This window comes from Pipistrellus kuhlii, unplaced genomic scaffold (genome assembly GCF_014108245.1).
Source record: "Pipistrellus kuhlii isolate mPipKuh1 unplaced genomic scaffold, mPipKuh1.p scaffold_m20_p_46, whole genome shotgun sequence".
Taxonomy (NCBI): domain Eukaryota; kingdom Metazoa; phylum Chordata; class Mammalia; order Chiroptera; family Vespertilionidae; genus Pipistrellus; species Pipistrellus kuhlii.
The window spans coordinates 2006537-2024937 of NW_023425547.1; positions in this window are offsets into that span (position 1 = coordinate 2006537).

Here is an 18401-nt window from a genome sequence, read left to right on the forward strand (position 1 = left end):
CTTGTTTGGAGGTTCTAGCAGGGGAGCACAGATACTCATATACCCTTGACCAAAGACCAGTCCTCTCCTCTTGGGGGAAAGTCGTCCTCTTCGACCGAGCGCGCAGTTTTGGGAGGGATGCACATGGATGGGTGAGGGAGGAGGGGGACACCCGCCTAGCCAGCCAGATCAACTGAATCAACCCTGGCGATCAATCGGGTGACAGATGTCGCAGCCAGATCACCCTCACATCCAAGATTTTTTATTCTTGATTGAATTTTGGAATGTTGTGTGTTTCTAAGAATATGTCCATATCCTATAGGTTGTTTAGTTTGTTGTAGAGTTGTTCATAGTACATTTTAATAATCTTTTGTATTTTTGTGAGGTCTGTTCTTATTTTACCTCTTTCATTTCTTTTTTTTTTAAATAAATGTTTATTGCTCAGATTATTACAATTGTTTCTCCTCCCCCACCTCCCTCCCCTCCCATAGCTCCCTTCCACCAGGTTCCCCACCCTCTGCCCTTACCTCCCCCCCACTCCCCGCCACTGAACTCATCCATAGGTTATACGATTTTAATCCAGTCTCTTTCTGCACCCCCACACCCCTTTCCCCCTGATAATTATCAATCTACTCCCTTTCTTTGCCCCTGATTCTATTATATTCACCATTTTATTATGTTCCTCAGATTTTTAATCCACTTGATCTTCTTTCTCTTCTTAAATAATACCTTTTAGCATTTCATATAATACTGGTTTGGTGGTGATGAACTCCTTTAACATTTTCTTATCTGTAAAGCTCTTTATCTGCCCTTAAATTCTGAATAACATTGCTGGATACAGTAATCTTGGTTGTAGGTTCTTGCTATTCATCACTTTGAATATTTCTTGCCACTCCCTTCTGGCCTGCATAGTTTCTGTTGAGAAATCAGCTGATAGTCCTATGGGTGCTCCCTTATAGGTAACCAAATGCTTTTCTCTTGCTGCTTGTAAGATCCTCTTTTAGTCTTTTGCCCTTGGCATTTTAATTATGATGTGTCTTGGAGTGTTCCTCTTTGGATTCCTCTTGTTTGGGGTTCTGTACACTTCCTGTACTTGTAAATCTATTTATTTCACTAGGTGGGAGAAGTTTTCTGATATTATTTCTTCAAGTATGTTTTCAGTATTTTGCATTCTCTCTTCTTCTGGCACCCCCATAATTCTGATGTTGATATGCTTGAAGTTGTCCCAGAGGGTCCTTACACTATCTTCAACTTTCTGGATTCTCTTTTCTTCTTGCTTTTGGCTCTTGGACCTGATTCTTGTGTTCCTCCATTCTGCTGTTGGATCTCTGCATAATATTTTCCAATTTAGTTAGTTTATGTTTAATTTTTAGTTGGGTCTCATGAAATTTATCGGCTTTTTTTTAGGATATTCTTGCATAACCTTAAAAACCATGGTTTTGAACTCTATATCCTCCATCTCTTTCGTTTGAGATCTATTTCCTTGTCTCGGCATTTTTGCTGCTTCCCAGAGTTGGTAAGACGGCTCTGTGTGTTTGGTGTCCTATATGGCCTAGCAGTGTTTCCCAAAGTGTGGTACATGTACTCCCAGGGGTATGGGAAGAGTTTGGTGGTGGTACGCGTTGCAGTGGAGTTTGGTGGGGATATGCACTGCACCGTGCTTAGCTGCGCCTAATTCTATGTTCTCATGAGTATGAGGGGTCCTCAGTGTTACGAAAATTATAGAAGGGGTACACATATGTCAAAAGTTTGGGAAACACTGGCCTAGTGGGTCAGCCTCCTCAGTTACCTGAGGTAGACACACTTGGTGCTCCTCTTTGTGGATTGCATGTACAGCCTTGTTGTAGCTAAGTCTTTATTGTTGTTGGTATCCCTGGGAGGAATTGACCTTCAGGTCAATTGGATGTGGGTATCAGCTGTGTCTACTCTAGGATACCTTCTGTATTGGAGACAGTCTTATAGGATCAGACTTGCAAAATTGCTTAAGCCTCTGTGCTCAGCTTGGATAGGGTGGAGTCTCAGGGCTGAGCTGACAGTCTTGGCTTCTGGTCAGCCCTGCCCTTGAGTGCTTGCCTGAGTTTCCGCCTGACCACTGCTTTCCTTGGCTCCCCTGAGTTTCCGCCTGACAATCCCAGATTCCCAGTACAAGAGCGTGGGTGCCCCATGGGCTCGCCTGGAATTGGGTTTGGTCTCTGAAGGCTGGAGCTTCTGACTCCTTCCACTACTGAGAGGCTGCGGCAACCTCCGTGGTCAGACCTCTCTGTGTGTACTCACTTGTGTGCGAATCTGTAGACCCTGCCAGCTACAGCTCCCAGCTCCCCGGTCTCCCAGTTTCTGAGTCTCTGGGTGCCTTTCTCTACAGTCCAGACTCCACCAGTATGAGCCTGGGTCCACTGGATTGGGGTTCAGTACAGTCAGAAAGGGTTCAGTGCAATCGGGAATTCCTCCCCTCCTGCCAGCCAGGCATTCGGGCCACACTTCCTATCTGCACATGCGAGTGTCTCCCTACCTCAGCGCTTTGCGACTCCCAGTCCGATCCGTGAGCCTCTCTCCTTTCTAGTTGTAGATTTCCCACTCTGCCAGCTTTCCTGTGTTTTTGGATGAAGTCCATTCTGACTTTAGTTATTGTTTTTTAAATTGTTGTGTAAGGTGGCAGCTTAGTTACTTACCTAGGCTGCCATCTTGGTTCCTCTCTCCTATCTCTTTCATTTCTGATTTTGTTTATTTGGGTCCTCTCTCTTTGCTTCTTGTTAAGCCTGGCTAGAGGTTCATCAATCTTATTTATTCTTTCAAAGAACCAGCTCTTGTTTTCATTGACCTTTTGTATATTTTTTTGTCTCTATGTCACTTATTTCTGCTCTGATCTTTATTAATTCCTTCGTTCTGCTTATGCTGGGCTTTTCGTGTTTCTCTCTTTTGAATTCTTTAAGTTGTAAAGTTAGGTAATTTATTACCAGGTTGTTGTTTTTTTGTTTTGTTTTGTTTTGTTTGGGGTGGGGTTTTTTTGTTTTGTTTTGTTTTGTTTTTTAAGTAGGCCTGTAATGCTATGGATTTCCTCCTCAGGACTGCTTTCACTGTGTCACATAGGTTTTGGATCGTGTTTTCTCTGCCATTAGTTTCCAGGAGGTTTTTAATTTCTTCTTTGTTTCTTTGGTAACCCAATCATTCTTTTTTTTTTTTTAATAAATTTTTATTTTTCATATTATTACAAATGTTCCTTTCCCCCCCCCTTCTCACTCCACCCTCTTCCCTTTCCCCACCCCACATTGTCCTCATCCATAGGTGCACAGTTTATGTTCAGTCTCTTCCCACATCCCCCTCTCCCCTTTTCCCCAAGAATAAACAGTTCACTCCCCTTCAATACCTCTGTTTCTATTATATTCAACAGTTAATATTGTTCATCAGATTTTTTTTTTTTTAGTTTCCTTGGTTTTTAGATTCACTTGTTGATAGTTACGTATTTGTTGTTCATAGTTTTTATCTTTATTTACTTTCTCTTCTGAAAGAACCCCCTTCAGCAATTCATATAATTCTGGTTTGGTGTTGATGAACTCCTTTAGCTTTTTTTTATTAGTGAAGCTCTTTATCTGACCTTCAATTCTGAGTTATAGCTTTGCTGGATAGATTATCTTTGGCTGTAGGTTCTTGCTATTCATCACCTTGAATATTTCTTGCCATTCCCGTCTGGCCTGCATGGTTTCTGTTGAGAAATCAGCTGACAATCGTATAGGTGCTCCTTTATAGGTAACTACCTTTTTTGCTCTTGCTTCTTTTAATATTCTCTCTTTGTCTTTTGCTCTTGGAATCTTAATTAGGATTTGTCTTGGTGTGGTCCTCTTTGGATTCCTTTTGTTTGGAGTTCTGTGCGCTTCCTGGACTTGTAAGTCTAATTCTTTCACCAGATGGGGAAAGTTTTCTGTCACTATTTCTTTCAGTATGTTTTCGATATCTTGCTCTCTCTCATCTTCTGGGACCCCCATAATTCTGATGTTGGTTCGCTTGAAGTTGTCCCAGAGGTTTCTTACATTATCTTCAACTTTCTGGATTCTCTGGCCTTCTTGCATCTGTGGAGGAGTGTCTTCTGGCTCTTTATGTTCCAAATCTTTGACTTGATTCTTGTGATCTTCCATTCTGTTTTTAGGACTCCATAAAATAGTTTTTATTTCAGACAATGTATTCTTTATTTCTTGTTGATCCCTTATTATTTCTAGTTGATCCCTTTTCATATCCTCATAGGTCTTGTTTATTTTATCGGCCTTTTCTAGGAGATTCTTGAACAACCTTATAAGTGTGGTTTTGAACTCTATATCCAGTCGCTTTTTGTCCTCCATTTCTTTCGTTTGTGATCTATTTGGTTTAGGCATTTTCGCAGGCAGCTTTCCTGATGGGGCGGGGTTTCAGGGTGGAGCCTACAGCCTTGGCTTCCGTCAGCCCCGCCCTATGCGACTCCTGAGACTCAGGGTCCTTCAGTACTTGTTGCGAGCGCCTCTGAGAGAAAGGTGCCCTCGATTTTCGCCTGCTGCCAAACTGTCTATGCTCTCCCCCAATGAGTCCGGTATTGGGGTTCAGTTCAGTTGGTAGTGGGATTGGAGGTGGTGTTCAGAGCAGTCTGGAGCCCCTGTCTCCTTCTGGTCAGGGCAATCCCGCGGCACAGCCGGCCGGCCCTTCTCTGCACGCAGTGTGCGCGCCTCCGGGACCTCCTTTCGCCGCTTCCCCGGAGTCCCGCCTTACAGCCCGGCTCCCTATGGATGATCCTGGGTCCCTGGGGTCTGGCCTAGAATTGGAGTTCAGAGCAGTTGGAGCTGGGCCCAGCACAGTCAGAGCTTTTCTCTCCTTCCCGCTTGGGATCGCCAGCCAGGCACTCGGCCTCCCTCCTCTCCGGCTCTATCCTCTCCATGCGCCGCGTGTCTCTGTACCTTGGGCTTTTACAGCTCCTCTGCGCTTCCTTCTGGTTTTCCCCTTGCTTCTTGTTGTAGAATTTCCAGTCAGTCGACTTTCCTGTAGTTCTGGGTAATGTCCATTTTATATTTTAGTTGTATTTTGTTGAAATTGTTGTGTGCGGCTGCGGCTAGTTGCCTACCCGAGCAGCCATCTTGGATTCTCCCCAATCATTCTTTAATAGCATACTATTCATCCTCCAAGTGTTTGAATTTTTTATTGTTTTTGATTTCTAATATTATGCCATTATGATCTGAGAAGATGTTTGATATGATTTCAATCTTTTTGAAATGGGGGAGACTTTTCCTGTGAAAAACCATGTGGTCTATCATTGTAAATGACCCATGTGTACTTGAGAAGAATATGTATTCTGTAGCTTTGTGATGTAATGTTCTGAAGATGTCAATTAGGTCCATCTAATCTAGTGAGTCATTTAGGATTGCTGTTTCTTTGCTGACTTTTTATTTAGAGGATTCACCCAGTGATGTCAGTGAGATATAAAAGTCCTCTACTGTGATCATATTGCTGTCGATCTTTCTCTTGATATCTTCCAGAACTTTTTTTTAAAAATGTATTGGGGTGCTCCTGCATTAGTTGCATATATGTTTACCAGAGTTATATGCTCTGGATGTAACAATCCCATCAGTATTATAAGTGGCCTTCCTTATCTCTTGTTATGGCCTTCACTCTGGGATCTATTTTGTTAGATATAAGTATTGCTACTCCAGCTTTTTTTCATTGCCATTTGCCTGAGATATATTTTTCCATCCCTTCACTTTCAACCTGTGTAAGTCTCTTATTCTGAGGTAGGTCTCATGTAGACAGTATATATATGGGTAATGTTTTCTTATTTATTCAGCCACTCGGTGTCTTTTGTTTGGAACATTTAGGACATTTATGTTTCAAGTAAATATTGATAGGTATTTGTAGCCATTTTACTTTTTGTTCCTGAGTTCCTTCTTCCATTTTTTTTCTCTTCTATTTACAACAGTCCCTTTAGCATTTCTTGCATTGCAGTGTTTTTCTGTATGTGAAGCTTCTGATTTCCCCTTCAATTTTGAATGATAGCTTTGGTGGATAGAGTATTCTTGCATTCAGTCCCTTGATTTTCATCACTTTGTTTACTTCCTTCCATTTCTTTCTCATCTGATGTATTTCTGTTAAGAAATCATTTTATAATCTAATGGGAGCTCCCTTATAGGTAACTTTCTGTCTCTTTCTTCCAGCCTTTAAAATTCTCTCTTTGTTGTTAATGTTTACCCTTGTAATTACTACATGTCTTGCTGTGCATCTATTTGGGTTAATCATGTTTGGACACTCTGTGCTTGTGTGACTTTTTTTAACCCCAAACCAGGGAAGTTTTCTGACATTATTTCTTCAAATAGGTTTTCTAAACCTGCTCCTCTTCTTGTTATTCTATCACCCTTAATATATGTATGTTACTTCGTTTCATATTGTACCAAAGCTCCCTCGGGCTCTCTTCCTGTCTTCTTATTTATTTCTTTCTAGTTGTAGTTCAGATTGTGTGTGTTTTGATTTCCTATTTTCTAGTTTGCTAATTTGGTCCTCCACTTTTCATAGTCTACTGTTGAAAGTTTTCATATTGTTTTTATTGTAGCTCTATCACTCTTTTTTTTCCTCCTGATTCTTGCATAGGTTGTTGATTTTCTTATCTGTCCAGTTTATGAACTGTATGATCCTTATTCTGAATTCTTTTTCTGACCTAATGCATGCCTCCATTTAATTTAGTTCCTTTTCTGGAGATCCCTTGTTTTCTTTACTTTGGGGCTGTTTTTCTGTCTCCCCATTCTTTTCTCTTACCAAAGGATCTAAGTGTTGAGTCATGGAGTGCCTGTGGTTGCAGTAGTGGGCTTCATGGTGTGTTGCATGTTCACAGGTGGCTTTTGCTCCTCTGCAAGTCTCAGGGGGTGCCTTCTCCTTGGGTGGGTATGGGGCAGCTGCTCCTCACTCGGTCATAGGGTCATGGCTGCTCCTTGGGGGGCAGTCAAGGCGTGGCCACACCTCATGTGGTCATGGATGGTGGCTGCTACTCCTGTTGTCACAAATGCCTGCTGCATGCATGGCTACTGGAGCAGTTGTGGAGGCTGGGGCTGCATCTTAAAGCTTGGCTGTTCATGTGTTCCCTGGGCTTGAGGCTGCTTCATAAGGCTTAGCTTTTCATGTGTTTGTGGGAAGTGAATATTCCTTTGTTGGTTGCAGACAGCAGCTGTCCAAACTGCTCCTAGAGTGTTCATGGTGCCTGGCGTTGCTATATAAGTTTTGACTGTTCGTGTATGATTGCTGCCTCTGGTGCTGCTGCCTAAGGCTCAGCAGTTCACAAGCATGTGTGTGGTTGCAGTGCCCACAGCTAAAGTGTCTGGCTGGTGTTGAGGGGTGCCCTCTGTAACTCATAGGAGCCCTCAGCTTGGGAGGCTGAAGTCCAGGCATCTGTGGGTTGGCAGCCTAAGCAGCAGGTCCCTGACTGTAGTGGCAGTAGATTCTTGGGTGGTGTCTGAGAGCACCCTGAGTGGAGGTGAGGCTGAGCTCCCAGTCAAAGAAGCTCTCCCCTTCAAGATGGAACAGCCTTTGTGGTAGAACTGGCCACCCCAAGAGATTACAGCAGTAACAGAGGCTGCCCAGCTATGCAAACCCCCAAAGGTGCTCTGAGATCTAGCTGTCCCTCATTCACATGCACACACACACCACATGTTCACATACTACCTTTTTAATCACTCGCTCACACTCTCCCCCTCACTGCCTTCCTATAGGCCCCATCTTATAAACCTTTGGATCTATTTTTTTTTTTTTTTTGGTCAGTTCATTATATTCCACAAATGAGTGAGATCATGTGATATTTTTTCTTTTTCCCAAATGGCTTATTTTGCTTAGCATAAGGCTCTCCAGGTTCATCCATGCTATTTCAAATGGTAAGAGTTATTTTAATATTAAGTGATAATGCTCATCTCATGGGTTGCTGAATATTGAAAAAGATAAAATATGTAAACTAAATAGCATGACATTTAAGGCATATTAAGAACTCAGAAAACAAAATTCCTCATCTCTATTTCTTACAATTTTGTTTCTCCATCATAGTCCTCTTTCCTCAGTGAATGGTCTCACCATTCACCCAGTTATTCAAAGCAACAACATGGTTATTACTCTTAAAATCTCCCTAACTCATCATTTCTTTTTTAAAAATATATTTTTATTGATTTTTTACAGAGAGAAAGAGAGAGGGATAGAGAGTTAGAAACATCAATGAGAGAGAGTCATCGATCAGCTGCCTCTTGCACACCCCCTACTGGGGATATACCCGCAACCAAGGTACATGCCCTTGACCGGAATTGAACCAGGGATCTTTCAGTCTGCAGGCCGATGCTCTATCCACTGAGCCAAACCGGTTTCGGCAACTCATCATTTCTTTAACCACTGATACACACACACACACACACACACACACACACGCACACACACTAAATTACTTAGTTCTTTCTGCGCTTTCTATTTCCTAAATATCCCTCACCTCTTCATTCCAATGTCATTAGTCCTTGTCACCATCAACTTTCACCTGGATCTTGCCACTGCCTATTAATTTGTGTCTCTACTTCTAGTTATCTCCTATGTTAATCTATTTTTATTTTACACAGAAGACGTTATTTCCCCCAATATTCAAAGTTTATCATATCACTCACTTCCTTAAAACCTGTCAATGGCATTTTTCTAATGACAAAGACCAGTATCTTTAAATGAATTCTAAAGAACCTGACATCATAAACTCCTACTATTATTTAAGATGTGTCAAGTTTGATGTCTCTTCCTCTGAGAAGATTTCCCTGATCCAGGTCTTAGCATAATTGACACATCCTCAGGAGCCTTTTCTATATCCCCCAAACTAGGTTGTTCCTCCTCCTTTGTTTTATACTATATGTTCCAAAGCCCTATGTTTCTTTTTTGCTGAACTTACAATAATAACAGACATCTAAAAAACACTTGTTGTGGGCCAGGAACTGTTCTAAGCACTTTGGGTTATTTTTTTATGTAATCCTTTAACAATTCCATTAGTGTGTACTATTTTTATTTCTATTTTTCAGATGAGAAAACTAAAGCACAAAGACTAGTTTGTATACAAGGTCAGACATCTATAAAGTAGTAGAGCTTTGGATTTGGATTTGAACACAGGAAGCCTGCCCCCAGAATCCATTATATATATATATATATATATATATATATATATATATATATATATATATATATATATTGATTTCAGAGAAGAAGAAAAAGAGAAAGATAGAAATATTAATTATGAGAGAGAACCATTTACTGGTTGCCTCCTACATGGCCTCTACTGGGGATTGAGTCCACAACCCGGGCATGTGCCTTGACTGGGAATTGAACCATGCCCTCCTGGTTCATAGGTCAATGTTCAACCACACTAGGTAGGCCTTAAACCATGTTTTTAAAGCACTGTACTATGTTTCCCTTAATTTTTAATGAGTCACTTAATAAATTATAATTATGTAATTAAACTGTGTAATTAACATGGTAATGTGATTTATGACCATATCTCCCAATGTCTAGGATGGTGCTTGAAATAGTTAATATTCAATAATTGAATCATTAGATGACTATGCTAATATTTATTGAATGAATAAATAGTAACTACTTTAATCATTTTCAAATCCTGCCCCAAACATCATCTGCTTTATAAAGATTTTTCTGATCTCACACCTCATTGTGGAAAGATTTAGTGGTTCCTGCCTCTGTGTCTCAAATTTATTATGCATAATGAGTACCCCCAAGAGCATAGGAAATCATTTAGTTTAGTAGATATTTAATTTATTCTTTGATCTCTAATATACATATCAAAATGTATGACTTGAATAATGTTAATGAAAGAGAAGAAGAAATGAATAGAGACATCAAAGTGTAAAGTTTGAGGTGCAGGAAACTGGAGTTGGAGACCACCAAGACATATTAAAGGAAAGTTTATTCCGCAGTGCAGTAAGGAGCGAGACTCATTATGGAGGTAGATAAATCAGGATTAGAGGAGGAGGGAGAAGAGAAGGGACCCAACCGGGTTGCCTCCACAGACAAAAATGGACAGCAGCTACATGTGAAATGATGAAGAGCCTTTTGAGAAGAGGAACAGGAAAGGGTTGGACCCAGGGCGGAACAGGAAGGGGTGGGCCTTAGGGCACTCAGCACGTGCTGATTGGTGGTTCAATGTCTTGGGGATGTCTTGGTGGCAGACTCTGGTAATGTCATAACTCTGCCTACCAGTTGGGGGAAGGGAGGATCTCACACTAAGTAGATGACAAATGACAGAAAGATAGTTACTAGACAGACAGGTATTATGTCACCAAATGAGAATCCCAAAATAAGTTTAATTTAAGAAGATGCAATTTAACTACAATAACTCTATACATCTGTCAAGGATTCCAAATAACTAACTACATGAGATGACAGAGAGATGATGCTTTACTGAAATACATAATTACTGCAATACATATTAAAAGAGTTAGTGGTTTTACTTGATAATGGTAAACTTTTTGTTAACTAACAATGTATTGTTGTCAGCAAACATAATGTGATGCTAGGCCAGCGTTTTTCAACCGCTGTTCCGCGGCACACCAGTGTGCCGCGAGATGTTGCCTGGTGTGCCATAGGTGCAGACAAGACAAGAATTTTATAATTTTTCACTATTTTGTTTACTTAATATTTCATAATAAAGTAATTATAAAATACTTTCTTTGTGTTTATTTGATTCCTATTTAAGAGAATTACTTTATATATAGTCAATATAGGCACAGAGTTAAATTTTTTAACATTTTCTAATGGTGGTGTGCCTCGTGATTTTTTTCATGAAACAAGTGTGCCTTTGCCCAAAAAAGGTTGAAAAACACTGTGCTAGGCCATTTCAACAGAAACTTCCTGTTCATAAAGAGAGAGCTGACAGCTACATTTTCCATGCCAATTTGTCCGTAGCAAGATTATTGTTAGTTCTCAGTACCACCCTCAAAGAAGGAAAATGCATGATTGGGAGGATGATCATGGTTATAGAATTTATAAAGATAGACTTAATTCTGGAAAGCAAATACACTCAAATGTGTTTCTTTTACTTTTTCATATTATTTCCTTTTCTGTATAATAGCAATAATAATAGCAACTCTCTATATAGTTGCTATGAGTATTAAATGAGATAATACTTGTAAAACAAAACACTTTTCCTAGTGCCTGGCTGTCTGACTTAAGCAGAGATTCTTTCTATTATTTAATTGTCACATCCCATTCAATTGTCATAGCACATCTGTAAAATGCACATTATTGTTATTTTACCTATGATAAAACTGAGGATCAGAAAAGAACAAAAGGGAGTTCTGGAGGAGATTAAAAATGGCAGCAGAGTAAGTGAAGGTTGCATGGACATGCTCCCAGGAACAAACTGGTATTACAGCTAAAATGCAGAAAAATTTCCTAAATAACCTATGGAAAATTTGTAGGAGAGAACCCTGACACTCTAAGACTGAAAACAGAGACTGCATAGAGACTGGTAGGATGGGCAGAGGTGCAAAAGGACTGGCAGGGCACTCACAGACAGAAACTAAGATTCCAAAGAGATATCTAAGCTGTGAGATTAGGGGAAGCTAAGGATCAAATCAGTGAATTAGAAGAGAGAGTTGAAAATATTACTCAATCAGAGAACCAAATAAATAAATAAATACATAAATAAATAAATAAATAAATAAATAAATAAATAAAAAGGGTACAGCTTAAGAGAGCTTTGAGACAATGTGAAATGTAACAATATTAGAATAGTAGGTGTGCCAGAAGAGCCAGAAAGGGAAAAGGGATAGAGAATGCATTTGAAGAAATAATGGAAGAAAACTTCCATAACCTAGTAAAGGAAAAAAAAAAAAAAAAATCACACAAGTCCAGGAGGCACAGAGAACTCAAAGCAAAAAGAACCCAAACAGGCACACTACCACACACATCATAATTAAAATGTCAAAAATTAAAGAAAAAGAGAGAATATTAAAGGCAGCAAGAGAAAAGAAAACTGTTACCTATAAAGGAGTTCCTATAAGGCTGTCAACTAATTTCTCAACAGAAACTCTACAGGAAGGAAGGGAATGGCATGAAGTACTCAAGGTAATAGAAAGCAAGGATCTGAGACCAAGATTACTATATCCAGGAAGGCTATAATTCAAAATAGACAGTCAAATGAAGAGCTTTCCAGACAAAAAAAAAAAAAAAAAGGCTAAAAGAGGACATCACCACCAAGCTAGCATTACAAGAAATGCTAAAGGGATTGCTATAATGAGAAGAAACAGAGAGAGAAACCTAGCCATACAAAATTAAAATGGCAGTAAATAAGTACATATCAATAATAACTAAAAGTAATTGAATTAAATGCTTCAATCAAAAGGCATAATCTAATTAATCAGAAACAGCCTTTAACATTATCCTGCACTAGAGATTGAAAGGTGTATAGGATATATCTAATACATAGTTCCCAACTAAATAGTTACAAAATAGCTAAATAGTTACAAAAACATGACCCAACTATATACTGTCTTACAAGAGACCCACCTTCAAACAAAAGACACACTTGGTATAAAGTTGAAGGGATGGATAAAATTTATCCATGCAAATGGAAAAGAAAAAAAAAAAAGCTACAGTATCAATACTCATATTTGACAAAACAGCCTTTAAAATGAAGGCCATCACAAAAAATTACAAAGATCACTACATAATACTAAAGGGATTGATCCAAAAAGAGTATATAACCCTGGTAAACATATATGCTCCAAATATAGGAATATATATATATATATATATATATATATATATATATATATATATATATATAAACTTCTAGAGTACTTTAATGGGGAGATTGACAATAATACAGTCATAGTAGGGGACCTTAGCATCTTAACGTCTCTGACTTCATTTGAATACTTAACAAGGAAACAGTGACTCTGAAGGACACACTGGATCCGATAGATTTAACTGACATTTATAGAACGTTTCACCCCAACATAGCAGAATATACATTCTTCTCACGTGCACATGGATCATTCACAAAGATAGACCACATGGTAGGACACATAGTAAGTCTCAACAAGCTCAAGAAGATCTAAATCATATTAAGCATCTTCTCAGATCATAATGGAATGAAATTAGAAATCAACTACAATAAAAATACCCCCAAAACATTCAAACACATGGAGGCTAAATAGAATGCTATTAAATAATAAATGAGTTACCTACATCAAGAAAGAAATTTAAAAAAACTTCCTATAAACAAATGAAAATGAACACACAACAACCCAAAATCTCTGGGACAATGCAAATGCAGTCTTGAGAGGGAGGATCATAGCACTACAGGCATAACTAAAAAACAAACCAACAAAATCAGCAATAAAATATTTAACCCTACAACTTAAAGAACTAGAAAGAGAATAATAAGAAAAGCTCAGAAAAAGTAGAAAGAAAAAAATAATAAAGATTAGAGCAGAAATAAATAACTTAGAGACTGAAAAAAAATCAATGAAACCGAGAGTTGTTTCTTTGAAAGCATAAACAAAATTGATAAACCATTAGCAAGACTCAACAAGAAACAAAGAAAGAGGACCAAAATAAATAAAATCAGACATAAAAGTGGAAGAACAACCACAAATTCACAGAAATAAAAAGGATTGTAATAAATTATTATGAACAACAAGCTGGACAATGTGGATAAAATAGACAAATTCCTAGAAAAATACAATCTCCCAAAACTGAATCAGGAAGACAGAAAACCTGAATAAGCCAATAAGAACTGATGAAATAGAAACAGTAATAATAAATAAATAAATAAATAAATAAATAAATAAATAAATAAAATCTCCCACAAAACAAAAGCCCTGGTCCGGATGGCTTCACAGGGGAATTTTACCAAACATTATTCAAAGAAGAACTAACATCTATACTCCTCAAACAACTTCAGAAAATCCAAGAGGAAGGAACACTTTCAAACTCTTTATATGAGGCCAACATTATCCTAATTCCCAAACCAGATGAAGATACTTCAAAAAGAGAGAGAGAGAGAGAGAGAGAGAGAGAGAGAGAGAGAGAGAGAGAGAGAGAGAGAGAGAGAGAGAATTACAGGCCAATATCCCTGACAAACATAGGTGATCAACAAAATATTAGCAAATTGCATCCAGCAATATATTCATAAGATCATACACCATAATCAAGTTTATGTTGTTCATTATATTCCACAAGTGAGTGAGATCATGTGATATTTATCTTTCTCTTCCTGGCTTATTTCACTTAGCAGAAGGCTCTATATCTCTATCCAAGTTGTTGCAAAGGATAAGAACTCCTTTTTTACCGCAGCATAGTTTCTTTACATATTGTCTCTGGCTGCTTTTAAATTAAATTGGCAGAGTTGAACTGGTAAAACAGAGACTGAATAGCCCACAATGCTAAAAAATTTATTATTGAGCCCTTTACAGAAAAAGTTTGCCATCCCCTGCACCATTTCATTAAAAGTCTTATTATAAATATAACAGTAAAAGGGATTCAATGTAGAAGAGGCATTAAAAACTTCTCAGGAGATAAACATACATAGTGACAACTTATTTTTAAAGCAAAGAAATATAAGATTAAATCCTAGAATAACAAAACTGGGCAAACCTTTAAAACAGCACATAAACATGCAATTTTATTATTGTATAATTAATATTAAAAAGTCTTAAATACTTTAACACAGTTTTTTTTTTTTTTTTTAACCAGTTCAGGTTCTGTTCTGATTCTAAATAGTTCCCACACATACATTTCAAAAATTATTTGTGTATTTGAATGTTATAATTTGCTTTCTTCATTTAATATTATTGCACAGATTCATAAGATGTCAGTGCTTAGAGGCACTTAGAGATTCTTTATTTGACCCCACCTCACCCACACTCCAATGTTACAATGGGGACAATGCAGCTCAGAGAGGGAAAGAGACTTGTCCAAGACCCAAAAGTAACAGATTAAACTGATGAGGTTTGCATTGTTGTTGACTCAATTCTGTTTTATGGTTCATGGCCCCTTCCCCTGCCCGAAACTGCCTTGGTCTGGCGTTGCCAGCATCCTCTCCCATACACCCCCTTCCTGGTTCCACAGTGCCTCCCAGCCCAATCCCCATGGATTGCCAGCAGAAGGTGGTCTGGGTCTCCCTCTGTGGGACAATCATGGGGCAATGGCACGCCCCCCTCCCCCAATTCCATCTCACCTGCTTTGGCTGGCCTGGTGCCAGTGTGTGTTATAGCCTGGTTGTCTGGATGGTCATTCTGCTGTTTGGCCATCCATTGATTTGGATATTATGCTTTTATTATTATAGATTATTATATACTGACAGACTCTGCATTTATATGTTAATGGAATTTCTTGCTTAAGCATTTTCTTACTTCTGTAACATTCTTGGTTTCCAGATAAGAAAATAAAAAGACCCAGAAAGGCAAAGCATCCTACACTGAAGTAGATACAGAGTTTGGACAAATTGTACAATGTTAACAAAGAATGCCAAAAGATGACATTTGGCCCAAGCCTGCTGAGAAGAAACCAGTGGCTCTTTGTTTGCAAGTGAATGTCTGTTTTTAATTTGATGTTAAGAAGCTATAGATCCTATTTATTCAACCTGAATTTTTGTCTTGTTATGGCCATAGTAGTCAGGAACAGGTGGTTACCAGACAGCTTCTTCTGCCATACCCGAGTAAAACAGACAAGGACTCTATGACAATAGGAAGTATAGGATGGTATAAGATTACTACTGTTTCATGTTTTCCCTAAAGCCTGGGATCCAGACAGCAAGAATAAAAAGAACTAGGCTCTTTCAGAGTCTCTGACATATTTTATTTGGGACTTTGAGCAGGTCTGACCTTTCACTTTATGCTCTACTCAATATGAACTAACTCTCTCTCTCTCTCTCTCTCTCTCTCTCTCTCTCTCTCTCTCTCTCTCTCTCTCTCTCTCTTTCACACACACACACACACACACACACACACACACACACACACACACACACTATGTGCTTTCCTGAAGCCTTTGGATTTGCTGATGCTAGGCCTGCTCTTCTCACAGTCCCCATGTGCCTCCATCTCCTCCTGGGTAAATTTGACCATTTTTTAATATTGTAATGCCAGTTATATTCCCTGCTCATGAAGCTTTCCAAGATGCCTGCAGCTGAAAGTAAGCTCTACCTCCTGTGAAGCCTCATAGCTCTTTTTATAATTTTCTCAACATTAGCTACTTTATTTCTAACCTAATATCTTGTACAAGCAGGTATAAATAGTTATTGAAAAAATTAATAATAATATTTGATCTTCACAACAACTGGTGGGGTAGGTAAAACAAGGATCATCATTCCCATTTGATAGATAATAAAATTGAGTTTTAAGAGGTAAAGGGTCACATGGTTACTATCAGTTGTTAATTTTGGTAAAAAGAGATCCTTGATTTTGTCAGGGAAGATCAATGAGGGTCACAGAAATAGTATCGTTTTAAAAGATTGGTAAAAGTTAATTAAGTCAATTCCTCTGTCTTTAGGAAGTTATCTAAACTACTAAAATCTTTGCTTCATTAGAAGACTTGTTTTCTCTTTCTGCAGCATTTCACAATGTAATCATCACATAAGGGATTATAGTTTAATCCAACCCAAACCCGGTCTTCTGTTTTTCCCTTTTGCTCTATCTGGATGATGAAAAGAAATAAGGTTTCTCTCTTCACTTAACCATTGTCAAGATTATCCAAGAGCCCTTAGCACACTCTAGATTGCCTAAAATGTTGGAAATATGGCTTGGAACCTAAATAGAAAAGCCTAGGCATAGACTCAGGGACTTTTTAAGCCAAATTGTATTTTTCTCTGGATTATTTTCTAAGCTAGTATCAAGGCATAGCCAGAAAAGACTCTCAAGGTTACCCAGGACAAGTTTGTAAATAGAAAAACAAAAACAAAAAACCTATAGATTAAGAGAGATTCAAAAGATGAAAGTTGTGGAAATGCTGGTTGACTCTCTTCCTCTAAAGCCTATACAATACATGCAAAAGGGAAAATGTGCTAAAACCTCCACAGGAGTTAAATGTGTCTTGCTCATAGACTCTTGTGCTGCTGATTTGTCACCCTAGGCAACAAGATGAGCAGCACTAGTTTAATTGTCAAGTTAGAAAGAACAGTCTCTGATGAAGAACTATAAACCATCAAGAAGCCTTGTGGTTAGGAACTAAACATTATGCAATTGGATTCCCAGGGCCCTGTTTCTCTTGAGGCCTATTTGGGTTCAGAGCTGCATATTTGACAAAGTAATTTTTGCAGTTTTCAGGAGCCAGGACAGCTGTGAAAAGAGTGAGTTAGATGGGGTTTTGCCTCATGCACCAACCCAAAGCTTTGCCAACACCAATTTCTAAAACCTTTCCCACCACTGAAAGTACAAAGGGGAAATAGTTGTATGTGCATTTCACAAGTCTGAAAAAGCCTGGAAGCTTGGCACTTAGGTACTTCTCCTTGTTCCAACATGTACACTGAGTAGATTCAAAATTGGAATGGCTGGAGGTTAAATATGAGGCACTGATGTGTGTGTGTGTGTGTGTGTGTGTGTGTGTGTGTGTGTGTGTTTGTGTTGTTTTTGTTTTTTTACAGATTCTCATTTCTGTTCATAACTTCCCTAAGTTGTGTCTAAAATAAAACTGTTAACACCTATTCACTCTACAACATTAAGCCTTAGAGAGGAGTTTCAGATTTGCAAACTCCTTATACATGTCTTTAAAGATTTATAATACCACCTCATTTTCCACTCTCGATGGACTTAGAATTAGCAGTGCATGTTTTCAGAAATTCAAACACGTGAAAGTTCAGTGAGGAGTGAAGTTTCTAGGTCTGGTTATGTAATTTGTAAAGCCTAGCACAAAGTAAAAGTGTGCAACCCCTTGTTAAAATTATTGATATTTCATGGTGGGTATAGCAAAGCATTAAGACAAGCACAGATCCTTCTAATTATGGGGCTCTGTGCAACTCCATAGATGGCTCACTCATAAAGCCATCCCTGTTCTCTGTTTATAGAATCCAGAACACATTGGTGATTCTCAAATTCAAACTATCTCTTGATAGAAAACCTTATAGGTTTAATATTTATTAAACTATAGTCCCCTACATGATTATTACATTTCAAAATGCTGCAGGAAGAGAAATGTTTCTTAATGATGCAAAGAACCATTCAAAGACTAAATTAGTTTAGATGACAACCTCCTAAAAGCAGAGGAATTTACTTAATGAAATTTGATCAATCTTTTAAAAGGGTACTACTTCTGTGACCCCCATTGACCTTCCCTGACAAAGTCCAGGATCTATTTTGACCAAAATTAACAGCCCATCTTGGCTTTTTGCCACTTCACATTTATTCCCAGGACCAGTGCATGACTGTTGCTCTCCTCCCACACACTTGTGTCAAAGCATT